This window comes from Taudactylus pleione, unplaced genomic scaffold, assembly GCF_031769625.1.
Source record: "Taudactylus pleione unplaced genomic scaffold, aTauple2 ptg000050l, whole genome shotgun sequence".
In the NCBI taxonomy this organism is placed as follows: Eukaryota; Metazoa; Chordata; class Amphibia; order Anura; family Myobatrachidae; genus Taudactylus; species Taudactylus pleione.
In genome coordinates, this window is record NW_028284452.1 from 3,151,456 (window position 1) to 3,167,608 (window position 16,153).

The following is a 16,153-nucleotide window of genomic DNA, read 5'->3' on the forward strand; positions in this document are numbered from 1 at the left end:
CACCGCACCTTACTGCTTCCCTAATATTATACACACACAGGAGAGCACCGCACCTTACTGCTTCCCTAATATTATACACACAGGAGAGCACCGCACCTTACTGCTTCCCTAATATTTTACACACACTCATACACAGGAGAGCACTGCACCTTACTGCTTCCCTAATATTATACACACAGGAGAGCACCGCACCTTACTGCTTCCCTAATATTATACACACACAGGAGAGCACCGCACCTTACTGCTTCCCTAATATTATACACACTCACACAGGAGAGCACCGCACCTTACTGCTTCCCTAATATTATACACACACACACACAGGAGAGCACCGCACCTTACTGCTTCCCTAATATTATACACACACACACACAGGAGAGCACCGCACCTTACTGCTTCCCTAATATTATACACACTCACACACACAGGAGAGCACCGCACCTTACTGCTTCCCTAATATTATACACACACACACAGGAGAGCACCGCACCTTACTGCTTCCCTAATATTATACACACACACACACAGGAGAGCACCGCACCTTACTGCTTCCCTAATATTATACACACAGGAGAGCACCGCACCTTACTGCTTCCCTAATATTATACACACACAGGAGAGCACCGCACCTTACTGCTTCCCTAATATTATACACACACAGGAGAGCACCGCACCTTACTGCTTCCCTAATATTATACACACAGGAGAGCACCGCACCTTACTGCTTCCCTAATATTATACACACACACACACAGGAGAGCACCGCACCTTACTGCTTCCCTAATATTATACACACACACAGGAGAGCACCGCACCTTACTGCTTCCCTAATATTATACACACAGGAGAGCACCGCACCTTACTGCTTCCCTAATATTATACACACACAGGAGAGCACCGCACCTTACTGCTTCCCTAATATTATACACACACACACAGGAGAGCACCGCACCTTACTGCTTCCCTAATATTATACACACAGGAGAGCACCGCACCTTACTGCTTCCCTAATATTATACACACACTCACACAGGAGAGCACCGCACCTTACTGCTTCCCTAATATTATACACACACACACACACAGGAGAGCACCGCACCTTACTGCTTCCCTAATATTATACACATACACACAGGAGAGCACCGCACCTTACTGCTTCCCTAATATTATACACACACACACAGGAGAGCACCGCACCTTACTGCTTCCCTAATATTATACACACTCACACAGGAGAGCTCCGCACCTTACTGCTTCCCTAATATTATACACACACACACACACAGGATAGCACCGCACCTTACTGCTTCCCTAATATTATACACATACACACAGGAGAGCACCGCACCTTACTGCTTCCCTAATATTATGTACACACACACACAGGAGAGCACCGCACCTTACTGCTTCCCTAATATTATACACACACACAGGAGAGGACCGCACCTTACTGCTTCCCTAATATTATACACACACACACACAGGAGAGCACCGCACCTTACTGCTTCCCTAATATTATACACACACACACAGGAGAGCACCACACCTTACTGCTTCCCTAATATTATACACACACCCACAGGAGAGCACCGCACCTTTCTGCTTCCCTAATATTATACACACACCCACACAGGAGAGCACCGCATCTTACTGCTTCCCTAATATTATACACACACACACACACAGGAGAGCACCGCACCTTACTGCTTCTCTAATATTATACTCACACACAGGAGAGCACCGCACCTTACTGCTTCCCTAATATTATACACACACACAGGAGAGCACCGCACCTTACTGCTTCCCTAATATTATGAACACACAGGAGAGCACCGCACCTTACTGCTTCCCTAATATTATACACACACACACACAGGAGAGCTCCGCACCTTACTGCTTCCCTAATGTTATACACACACACACAGGAGAGCACCGCACCTTACTGCTTCCCTAATATTATACACACATACACAGGAGAGCACCGCACCTTACTGCTTCCCTAATATTATACACACATACACAGGAGAGCTCCGCACCTTACCGCTTCCCTAATATTATACACACACACACAGGAGAGCACCGCACCTTACTGCTTCCCTAATATTATACACACTCACACAGGAGAGCACCGCACCTTACTGCTTCCCTAATATTATACACACAGGAGAGCACCGCACCTTACTGCTTCCATAATTTTATACACACTCACACAGGAGAGCACCGCACCTTACTGCTTCCCTAATATTATACACACAGGAGAGCACCGCATCTTACTGCTTCCCTAATAATATACTCACTCACACAGGAGAGCACCGCACCTTACTGCTTCTCTAATATTATACACACTCACACAGGAGAGCACCGCACCTTACTGCTTCCCTAATATTATACACACACACACACACAGGAGAGCACCGCACATTACTGCTTCCCTAATATTATACACACTCACACAGGAGAGCACCGCACCTTACTGCTTCCCTAATATTATACACACACTCACACAGGAGAGCACCGCACCTTACTGCTTCCCTAATATTATACACACACACAGGAGAGCACCGCACCTTACCGCTTCCCTAATATTATACACACACACACACAGGAGAGCACCGCACCTTACTGCTTCCCTAATATTATACACACACACACAGGAGAGCACCGCACCTTACCGCTTCCCTAATATTATACACACACACACACAGGAGAGCACCGCACCTTACTGCTTCCCTAATATTATACACACACTCACACAGGAGAGCACCGCACCTTACTGCTTCCCTAATATTATACACACACACACACAGGAGAGCACCGCACCTTACCGCTTCCCTAATATTATACACACTCACACACAGGAGAGCACCGCACCTTACTGCTTCCCTAATATTATACACACACACACACAGGAGAGCACCGCACCTTACTGCTTCCCTAATATTATACACACACACAGGAGAGCACCGCACCTTACTGCTTCCCTAATATTATACACACACACTCACAGGAGAGCACCGCACCTTACTGCTTCCCTAATATTATACACACTCACACAGGAGAGCACCGCACCTTACTGCTTCCCTAATATTATACACACACACACAGGAGAGCACCGCTCCTTACTGCTTCCCTAATATTATACACACACACACACACACACACACAGGAGAGCACCGCACCTTACTGCTTCCCTAATATTATACACACACAGGAGAGCACCGCACCTTACTGCTTCCTTAATATTATACACACACACACAGGAGAGCACCGCACCTTACTGCTTCCCTAATATTATACACACACACACAGGAGAGCACCGCACCTTACTGCTTCCCTAATATTATACACACAGGAGAGCACCGCTCCTTACTGCTTCCCTAATATGATACACACACACACACACAGGAGAGCACCGCACCTTTCTGCTTCCCTAATATTATACACACAGGAGAGCACCGCACCTTACTGCTTCCCTAATATTACACACACACACACACAGGAGAGCACCGCACCTTACTGCTTCCCTAATATTATACACTCACACAGGAGAGCACCGCACCTTACTGCTTCCCTAATATTATACACACAGGAGAGCACCGCACCTTACTGCTTCCCTAATATTATACACACACACACAGGAGAGCACCGCACCTTACTGCTTCCCTAATATTATACACACAGGAGAGCACCGCACCTTACTGCTTCCCTAATATTATACACACACACACAGGAGAGCACCGCACCTTACTGCTTCCCTAATATTATACACACAGGAGAGCACCGCACCTTACTGCTTCCCTAATATTATACACACACAGGAGAGCACCGCACCTTACTGCTTCCCTAATATTATACACACACACAGGAGAGCACCGCACCTTACTGCTTCCCTAATATTATACACACACACAGGAGAGCACCGCACCTTACTGCTTCCCTAATATTATACACACACACACACACACAGGAGAGCACCACACCTTACTGCTTCCCTAATATTATACACACACACACAGGAGAGCTCCGCACCTTACTGCTTCCCTAATATTATACACACACACACACACACAGGAGAGCACCGCACCTTACTGCTTCCCTAATATTATACACACACACACACACACAGGAGAGCACCGCACCTTACTGCTTCCCTAATATTATACACACAGGAGAGCACCGCACCTTACTACTTCCCTAATATTATACACACACACAGGAGAGCACCGCACCTTACTGCTTCCCTAATATTATGAACACACAGGAGAGCACCGCACCTTACTGCTTCCCTAATATTATACACACACACAGACACACACACACAGGAGAGCACCGCACCTTACTGCTCCCCTAATATTATACACACACAGGAGAGCACCGCACCTTACTGCTTCCCTAATATTATACACACACACACAGGAGAGCACCGCACCTTACTGCTTCCCTAATATTATACACACACTCATAGGAGAGCACCGCACCTTACTGCTTCCCTAATATTATACACACACTCACACACAGGAGAGCACCACACCTTACTGCTTCCCTAATATTATACACACAGGAGAGCACCGCACCTTACTGCTTCCCTAATATTATACACACAGGAGAGCACCGCACCTTACTGCTTCCCTAATATTATACACACACACACAGGAGAGCACCGCACCTTACTGCTTCCCTAATATTATACACACACTCATAGGAGAGCACCGCACCTTACTGCTTCCCTAATATTATACACACACTCACACACAGGAGAGCACCGCACCTTACTGCTTCCCTAATATTATGAACACACAGGAGAGCACCGCACCTTACTGCTTCCCTAATATTATACACACACACAGACACACACACACAGGAGAGCACCGCACCTTACTGCTTCCCTAATATTATACACACACACACACACAGGAGAGCACCGCACCTTACTGCTTCCCTAATATTATACACACACACACAGGAGAGCACCGCACCTTACCGCTTCCCTAATATTATACACACACACACAGGAGAGCACCGCACCTTACTGCTTCCCTAATTTTATACACACTCACACAGGAGAGCACCGCACCTTACTACTTCCCTAATATTATACACACACTCACACACACACACACAGGAGAGCACCGCACATTACTGCTTCCCTAATATTATACACACACACACACAGGAGAGCACCGCACATTACTGCTTCCCTAATATTATACACACACACACACACACACAGGAGAGCACCGCACCTTACTGCTTCCCTAATATTATACACACTCACACAGGAGAGCACCGCACCTTACTGCTTCCCTAATATTATACTCACAGGAGAGCACCGCACCTTACTGCTTCCCTAATATTATACACACACAGGAGAGCACCGCACCTTACTGCTTCCCTAATATTATACACACAGGAGAGCACCGCACATTACTGCTTCCCTAATATTAAACACACACTCATACACAGGAGAGCACTGCACCTTACTGCTTCCCTAATATTATACACACTCACACAGGAGAGCACCGCACCTTACTGCTTCCCTAATATTATACACACTCACACAGGAGAGCACCGCACCTTACTGCTTCCCTAATATTATACACACTCACACAGGAGAGCACCGCACCTTACTGCTTCCCTAATATTATACACACACACACACACACACAGGAGAGCACCGCACCTTACTGCTTCCCTAATATTATACACACACACACACACAGGAGAGCACCACACCTTACTGCTTCCCTAATATTATACACACACACACAGGAGAGCACCGCACCTTACTGCTTCCCTAATATTATACACACAGGAGAGCACCGCACCTTACTGCTTCCCTAATATTAAACACACTCACACAGGAGAGCACCGCACCTTACTGCTTCCCTAATATTATACACACACACAGGAGAGCACCGCACCTTACTGCTTCCCTAATATTATACACACTCACACAGGAGAGCACCGCACCTTACTGCTTCCCTAATATTATACACACAGGAGAGCACCGCACCTTACTGCTTCCCTAATATTATACACACTCACACAGGAGAGCACCGCACCTTACTGCTTCCCTAATATTATACACACTCACACAGGAGAGCACCGCACCTTACTGCTTCCCTAATATTATACACACAGGAGAGCACCGCACCTTACTGCTTCCCTAATATTATACACACACTCATACACAGGAGAGCACCGCACCTTACTGCTTCCCTAATATTATACACACAGGAGAGCACCGCACCTTACTGCTTCCCTAATATTATACACACACAGGAGAGCACCGCACCTTACTGCTTCCCTAATATTATACACACACAGGAGAGCACCGCACCTTACTGCTTCCCTAATATTATACACACACACACAGGAGAGCACCGCACCTTACTGCTTCCCTAATATTATACACATACACACACAGGAGAGCACCGCACCTTACTGCTTCCCTAATATTATACACACACACACACACAGGAGAGCACCGCCACTTACTGCTTCCCTAATATTATACACACACTCACACACAGGAGAGCACCGCACCTTACTGCTTCCCTAATATTATACACACACACACAGGAGAGCACCGCACCTTACTGCTTCCCTAATATTATACACACACACACAGGAGAGCACCGCACCTTACTGCTTCCCTAATATTATACACACTCACACACAGGAGAGCACCGCACCTTACTGCTTCCCTAATATTATACACACACACACACACAGGAGAGCACCGCACCTTACTGCTTCCCTAATATTATACACACACACACACACAGGAGAGCACCGCACCTTACTGCTTCCCTAATATTATACACACACACACAGGAGAGCACCGCACCTTACTGCTTCCCTAATATTATACACACTCACACAGGAGAGCACCGCACCTTACTGCTTCCCTAATATTATACACACACACACACAGGAGAGCACTGCACCTTACTGCTTCCCTAATATTATACACACACACAGGAGAGCACCGCACCTTACTGCTTCCCTAATATTATACACACAGGAGAGCACCGCACCTTACTGCTTCCCTAATATTATACAAACACAGGAGAGCACCGCACCTTACTGCTTCCCTAATATTATACACACTCACACAGGAGAGCATCGCACCTTACTGCTTCCCTAATATTATACACACACACACAGGAGAGCACCGCACCTTACTGCTTCCCTAATATTATACACACACACAGGAGAGCACCGCACCTTACTGCTTCCCTAATATTATACACACACACACACAGGAGAGCACCGCACCTTACTGCTTCCCTAATATTATACACACTCACACACAGGAGAGCACCGCACCTTACTGCTTCCCTAATATTATACACACACACACACAGGAGAGCACCGCACCTTACTGCTTCCCTAATATTATACACACACACACAGGAGAGCACCACACCTTACTGCTTCCCTAATATTATACACACAGGAGAGCACCGCACCTTACTGCTTCCCTAATATTATACACTCACACAGGAGAGCACCGCCCTTACTGCTTCCCTAATATTATACACACACACAGGAGAGCACCGCACCTTACTGCTTCCCTAATATTATACACACACACAGGAGAGCACCGCACCTTACTGCTTCCCTAATATTATACACACACACAGGAGAGCACCGCACCTTACTGCTTCCCTAATATTATACACACACACAGGAGAGCACCGCACCTTACTGCTTCCCTAATATTATACACACTCACACACACAGGAGAGCACCGCACCTTACTGCTTCCCTAATATTATACACACACACACAGGAGAGCACCGCACCTTACTGCTTCCCTAATATTATACACACACACACACAGGAGAGCACCGCACCTTACTGCTTCCCTAATATTTTACACACACACACAGGAGAGCACCGCACCTTACTGCTTCCCTAATATTATACACACACAGGAGAGCACCGCACCTTACTGCTTCCCTAATATTATACACACAGGAGAGCACCGCACCTTACTGCTTCCCTAATATTATACACACACACAGGAGAGCACCGCACCTTACTGCTTCCCTAATATTATACACACTCACACACACAGGAGAGCACCGCACATTACTGCTTCCCTAATATTATACACACACACACAGGAGAGCACCGCACCTTACTGCTTCCCTAATATTATACACACACACAGGAGAGCACCGCACCTTTCTGCTTCCCTAATATTATACACACACTCACACAGGAGAGCACCGCACCTTACTGCTTCCCTAATATTTTACACACACACACAGGAGAGCACTGCACCTTACTGCTTCCCTAATATTATACACACTCACACAGGAGAGCACCACACCTTACTGCTTCCCTAATATTATACACACACACACACACAGGAGAGCACCGCACCTTACTGCTTCCCTAATATTATACACACACACACACACAGGAGAGCACCGCACCTTACTGCTTCCCTAATATTATACACACACACACAGGAGAGCACCGCACCTTACTGCTTCCCTAATATTATACACACACACACAGGAGAGCACCGCACATTACTGCTTCCCTAATATTATACACACACACACAGGAGAGCACCGCACCTTACTGCTTCCCTAATATTATACACACACTCACACACAGGAGAGCACCGCACCTTACTGCTTCCCTAATATTATACACACACACAGGAGAGCACCGCACCTTACTGCTTCCCTAATATTATACACACACTCACACACAGGAGAGCACCGCACCTTACTGCTTCCCTAATATTATACACACAGGAGAGCACCGCACCTTACTACTTCCCTAATATTATACACACAGGAGAGCACCGCACCTTACTGCTTCCCTAATATTATACACACACAGGAGAGCACCACACCTTACTGCTTCCCTAATATTATACACACACACACACAGGAGAGCTCCGCACCTTACTGCTTCCCTAATGTTATACACACACACACAGGAGAGCACCGCACCTTACTGCTTCCCTAATATTATACACACACACACAGGAGAGCACCGCACATTACTGCTTCCCTAATATTATACACACACACACACACACACAGGAGAGCACCGCACATTACTGCTTCCCTAATATTATACACACACACACACACAGGAGAGCACCGCACCTTACTGCTTCCCTAATATTATACACATACACACAGGAGAGCACCGCACCTTACCGCTTCCCTAATATTATACACACACACACAGGAGAGCACCGCACCTTACTGCTTCCCTAATATTATACACACTCACACAGGAGAGCACCGCACCTTACTGCTTCCCTAATATTATACACACAGGAGAGCACCGCACCTTACTGCTTCCCTAATTTTATACACACTCACACAGGAGAGCACCGCACCTTACTGCTTCCCTAATATTATACACACAGGAGAGCACCGCATCTTACTGCTTCCCTAATAATATACTCACTCACACAGGAGAGCACCGCACCTTACTGCTTCCCTAATATTATACACACACACACACAGGAGAGCACCGCACCTTACTACTTCCCTAATATTATACACACACTCACACAGGAGAGCACCGCACCTTACTGCTTCCCTAATATTATACACATACACACACACAGGAGAGCACCGCACCTTACTGCTTCCCTAATATTATACACACTCACACAGGAGAGCACCGCACCTTACTGCTTCCCTAATATTATACACACAGGAGAGCACCGCACCTTACTGCTTCCCTAATATTATGTAGACACACAGGAGAGCACCGCACCTTACTGCTTCCCTAATATTATGTACACACAGGAGAGCACCGCACCTTACTGCTTCCCTAATATTATACACACACACACACACAGGAGAGCACCGCACATTACTGCTTCCCTAATATTATACACACACTCACACAGGAGAGCACCGCACCTTACTGCTTCCCTAATATTATACACATACACACACACAGGAGAGCACCGCACCTTACTGCTTCCCTAATATTATACACACAGGAGAGCACCGCACCTTACTGCTTCCCTAATATTATACACACACTCACACAGGAGAGCACCGCACCTTACTGCTTCCCTAATATTATACACACAGGAGAGCACCGCACCTTACTGCTTCCCTAATATTATACACACAGGAGAGCACCGCACCTTACTGCTTCCCTAATATTATACACACAGGAGAGCACCGCACCTTACTGCTTCCCTAATATTATACACACACTCACACAGGAGAGCACCGCACCTTACTGCTTCCCTAATATTATACACACACACACACAGGAGAGCACCGCACCTTACTGCTTCCCTAATATTATACACACACACACAGGAGAGCACCGCACCTTACTGCTTCCCTAATATTATACACACACACAGGAGAGCACTGCACCTTACTGCTTCCCTAATATTATACACTCACACACACAGGAGAGCACCGCACCTTACTGCTTCCCTAATATTATACACACACACACACAGGAGAGCACCGCACCTTACTGCTTCCCTAATATTATACACACACACACACAGGAGAGCACCGCACCTTACTGCTTCCCTAATATTATACACACAGGAGAGCACCGCACCTTACTACTTCCCTAATATTATACACACACACACACACAGGAGAGCACCGCACCTTACTGCTTCCCTAATATTATACACACACACAGGAGAGCACCGCACATTACTGCTTCCCTAATATTATACACACACACACAGGAGAGCACCACACCTTACTGCTTCCCTAATATTATACACACACACACACACAGGAGAGCACCGCACCTTACTGCTTCCCTAATATTATACACACACACACAGGAGAGCACCTCACCTTACTGCTTCCCTAATATTATACACACACACACAGGAGAGCACCGCACCTTACTGCTTCCCTAATATTATACACACACACAGGAGAGCACCGCACCTTACTGCTTCCCTAATATTATACACACACACACACACAGGAGAGCACCGCACCTTACTGCTTCCCTAATATTATACACACACACAGGAGAGCACCGCACCTTACTGCTTCCCTAATATTATACACACACACACACAGGAGAGCACCGCACCTTACTGCTTCCCTAATATTATACACACACACACAGGAGAGCACCGCACCTTACTGCTTCCCTAATATTATACACACACACACAGGAGAGCACCGCACCTTACTGCTTCCCTAATATTATACACACAGGAGAGCACCGCACCTTACTGCTTCCCTAATATTATACACACAGGAGAGCACCGCACCTTACTGCTTCCCTAATATTATACACACTCACATAGGAGAGCACCGCACCTTACTGCTTCCCTAATATTATACACACACTCACACAGGAGAGCACCGCACCTTACTGCTTCCCTAATATTATACACACACACACAGGAGAGCACCGCACCTTACTGCTTCCCTAATATTATACACACTCACACACAGGAGAGCACCACACATTACTGCTTCCCTAATATTACACACACACACACACACACAGGAGAGCACCGCACCTTACTGCTTCCCTAATATTATACACACAGGAGAGCACTGCACCTTACTGCTTCCCTAATATTATACACACTCACACAGGAGAGCACCGCACCTTACTGCTTCCCTAATATTATACACACACACACAGGAGAGCACCGCACCTTACTGCTTCCCTAATATTATACACACTCACACACAGGAGAGCACCACACATTACTGCTTCCCTAATATTACACACACACACACACACACAGGAGAGCACCGCACCTTACTGCTTCCCTAATATTATACACACAGGAGAGCACCGCACCTTACTGCTTCCCTAATATTATACACACTCACACAGGAGAGCACTGCACCTTACTGCTTCCCTAATATTATACACACACACAGGAGAGTACCGCACCTTACTGCTTCCCTAATATTATACACACTCACACAGGAGACCACCGCACCTTACTGCTTCTCTAATATTATACACACTCACACAGGAGAGCACCGCACATTACTGCTTCCCTAATATTATACACACACACAGGAGAGCACCGCACCTTACTGCTTCCCTAATATTATACACACACACACAGGAGAGCACCGCACCTTACTGCTTCCCTAATATTATACACACACTCACACAGGAGAGCACCGCACCTTACTGCTTCCCTAATATTATACACACACGCACAGGAGAGCACCGCACCTTACTGCTTCCCTAATATTATACACACACACACACAGGAGAGCACCGCACCTTACTGCTTCCCTAATATTATACACACACACAGGAGAGCACCGCACCTTACTGCTTCCCTAATATTATACACACACACACACAGGAGAGCACCGCACCTTACTGCTTCCCTAATATTATACACACACACAGGAGAGCACCGCACCTTACTGCTTCCCTAATATTATACACACACACAGGAGAGCACCGCACCTTACTGCTTCCCTAATATTATACACACAGGAGAGCACCGCACCTTACTGCTTCCCTAATATTATACACACACACAGGAAAGCACCGCACCTTACTGCTTCCCTAATATTATACACACAGGAGAGCACCGCACCTTACTGCTTCCCTAATATTATACACACACACACACACAGGAGAGCACCGCACATTACTGCTTCCCTAATATTATACACACACACACACACAGGAGAGCACTGCACATTACTGCTTCCCTAATATTATACACAAACACACAGGAGAGCACCGCACATTACTGCTTCCCTAATATTATACACACACACACAGGAGAGCACCGCACCTTACTGCTTCCCTAATATTATACACACTCACACAGGAGAGCACCGCACCTTACTGCTTCCCTAATATTATACACACTCACACAGGAGAGCACCGCACCTTACTGCTTCCCTAATATTATACACACACACACAGGAGAGCACCGCACCTTACTGCTTCCCTAATATTATACACACACACACAGGAGAGCACCGCACCTTACTGCTTCCCTAATATTATACACACACACACACACACAGGAGAGCACTGCACCTTACCGCTTCCCTAATATTATACACACTCACACAGGAGAGCACCGCACCTTACTGCTTCCCTAATATTATACACACACACAGGAGAGCACCGCACCTTACTGCTTCCCTAATATTATACACACACACACACACACAGGAGAGCACCGCACCTTACTGCTTCCCTAATATTATACACACACACACAGGAGAGCACCGCACCTTACTGCTTCCCTAATATTATACACACACACACAGGAGAGCACCGCACCTTACTGCTTCCCTAATATTATACACACACACAGGAGAGCACCGCACCTTACTGCTTCCCTAATATTATACACACAGGAGAGCACCGCACCTTACTGCTTCCCTAATATTATACACACACACACAGGAGAGCACCGCACCTTACTGCTTCCCTAATATTATACACACACACAGGAGAGCACCGCACCTTACTGCTTCCCTAATATTATACACACACACACAGGAGAGCACCGCACCTTACTGCTTCCCTAATATTATACACACACAGGAAAGCACCGCACCTTACTGCTTCCCTAATATTATACACACACACAGGAGAGCACCGCACCTTACTGCTTCCCTAATATTATACACACACACAGGAGAGCACCGCACCTTACTGCTTCCCTAATATTATACACACACACTCACACACAGGAGAGCACCGCACCTTACTGCTTCCCTAATATTATACACACACACACAGGAGAGCACCGCACCTTACTGCTTCCCTAATATTATACACACACACAGGAGAGCACCGCACCTTACTGCTTCCCTAATATTATACACACACAGGAAAGCACCGCACCTTACTGCTTCCCTAATATTATACACACACACAGGAGAGCACCGCACCTTACTACTTCCCTAATATTATACACACACACAGGAGAGCACCGCACCTTACTACTTCCCTAATATTATACACACACACACACAAAGGAGAGCACCGCACCTTACTGCTTCCCTAATATTATACACACACAGGAGAGCACCGCACCTTACTGCTTCCCTAATATTATACACACACACACACAGGAGAGCTCCGCACCTTACTGCTTCCCTAATGTTATACACACAGGAGAGCACCGCACCTTACTGCTTCCCTAATATTATACACACACACACACAGGAGAGCACCGCACCTTACTGCTTCCCTAATATTATACACACACTCATACACAGGAGAGCACCGCACATTACTGCTTCCCTAATATTATACACACACACACAGGAGAGCACCGCACCTTACTGCTTCCCTAATATTATACACACACACACACACAGGAGAGCACCGCACATTACTGCTTCCCTAATATTATACACACACACACACACACACACAGGAGAGCACTGCACATTACTGCTTCCCTAATATTATACACACACACACAGGAGAGCACCGCACCTTACTGCTTCCCTAATATTATACACACACACACAGGAGAGCACCGCACCTTACTGCTTCCCTAATATTATACACACACACACAGGAGAGCACCGCACATTACTGCTTCCCTAATATTATACACACACACACAGGAGAGCACCGCACCTTACTGCTTCCCTAATATTATACACACACACAGGAGAGCACCGCACCTTACTGCTTCCCTAATATTATACACACACACACACACAGGAGAGCACCGCACCTTACTGCTTCCCTAATATTATACACACACTCACACACAGGAGAGCACCGCACCTTACTGCTTCTCTAATATTATACACACACACACAGGAGAGCACCGCACCTTACTGCTTCCCTAATATTATACACACACACACAGGAGAGCACCGCACCTTACTGCTTCCCTAATATTATACACACACAGGAGAGCACCGCACCTTACTGCTTCCCTAATATTATACACACACTCACACACAGGAGAGCACCGCACCTTACTGCTTCCCTAATATTATACACACACACTCACACAGGAGAGCACCGCACCTTACTGCCTCCCTAATATTATACACACACACTCACACAGGAGAGCACCGCACCTTACTGCTTCCCTAATATTATACACACAGGAGAGCACAGCACCTTACTGCTTCCCTAATATTATACACACTCACACAGGAGAGCACCGCACCTTACTGCTTCCCTAATATTATACACACACACACAGGAGAGCACCGCACCTTACTGCTTCCCTAATATTATACACACACACACACAGGAGAGCACCGCACCTTACCGCTTCCCTAATATTATACACACACAGGAGAGCACCGCACCTTACTGCTTCCCTAATATTATACACACAGGAGAGCACCGCACCTTACTGCTTCCCTAATATTATACACACTCACACAGGAGAGCACCGCACCTTACTGCTTCCCTAATATTATACACACACTCACACAGGAGAGCACCGCACCTTACTGCTTCCCTAATATTATACACACACACAGGAGAGCACCGCACCTTACTGCTTCCCTAATATTATACACACACAGGAGAGCACCGCACCTTACTGCTTCCCTAATATTATACACACACACAGGAGAGCACCGCACCTTACTGCTTCCCTAATATTATACACACTCACACACAGGAGAGCACCGCACCTTACTGCTTCCCTAATATTATACACACACTCACACACAGGAGAGCACCGCACCTTACTGCTTCCCTAATATTATACACACTCACACAGGAGAGCACCGCACATTACTGCTTCCCTAATATTATACACACTCACACAGGAGAGCACCGCACCTTACCGCTTCCCTAATATTATACACACACACACACAGGAGAGCACCGCACCTTACTGCTTCCCTAATATTATACACACACACACAGGAGAGCACCGCACCTTACTGCTTCCCTAATATTATACACACTCACACAGGAGAGCACCGCACCTTACTGCTTCCCTAATATTATACACACACACACAGGAGAGCACCGCACCTTACCGCTTCCCTAATATTATACACACACACACACAGGAGAGCACCGCACCTTACTGCTTCCCTAATATTATACACACACACACAGGAGAGCACCGCACCTTACTGCTTCCCTAATATTATACACACTCACAGGAGAGCACCGCACCTTACTGCTTCCCTAATATTATACACTCACACAG

The 16,153-nt window shown here is 46.5% G+C and overlaps 1 protein-coding gene across 2 annotated transcripts in view; it reads left to right on the forward strand.

Moving 5' to 3' along the window:
• Nucleotides 1-16,153, forward strand: part of AGBL5 (AGBL carboxypeptidase 5) — a 195,445-nt gene that overhangs the window by 108,693 nt on the left and 70,599 nt on the right. The gene's annotated exons all lie outside the window — the stretch shown is intronic.